The following is a 654-nucleotide window of genomic DNA, read 5'->3' as shown; positions in this document are numbered from 1 at the left end:
GGAATTTCCTACATCACTGCCCACAAACACATACACGAGCTTATTGATGGACCTAGATGATGATGTGTGAAATATTAAGTAATTAAAACGATCTATTGTATGTAATTGTAGAATTAATGTTATTTTTTGCAGAGCATAATATCGTTTGTAATTGTAGAATTAAGTTTGTGTTGAATATTTCCAAAATATTCCAGAAGTATTACCGCAATACAACCAAAATACATATCAGCGCTGGCGGAGGAATATATCTAGGTTTAATTAGAATATTCCTTTGTTGTATTCACCACTGCGTGGTCGTATCTTGCTTGTTCGAGGATATATTTGTAACACGACTACTATATAACATCTACCAATAATTAAATAGCATTTGAATAAGATCTGCGAGATTTCAAATATTTTGAGAATTTTTCTTAATTTTTTCTTTAGTTTGTGTTGAATATTACCAAAATATTCTCAAAGTATTACCGTAATACAACCAAAATATATATCAGCGCTGGCGGAGGAATATATCTTGGTTTGATTATAATATTTCTTTGTTGTATTCACCACTCTGCGGTCGTATCTGGCTTATTCTGAAGATATAATTGTAACACGACTACTATATAACATCTACCAATAATTAAATAGCATTGAATAAGATCCGTGGGATTTCAA

This window comes from Phalaenopsis equestris, unplaced genomic scaffold (assembly GCF_001263595.1).
Source record: "Phalaenopsis equestris unplaced genomic scaffold, ASM126359v1 Scaffold001174, whole genome shotgun sequence".
NCBI lineage: Eukaryota > Viridiplantae > Streptophyta > Magnoliopsida > Asparagales > Orchidaceae > Phalaenopsis > Phalaenopsis equestris.
The sequence above is the reverse complement of the archived record's forward strand: the minus strand, read 5'-3'. Positions refer to the sequence as shown.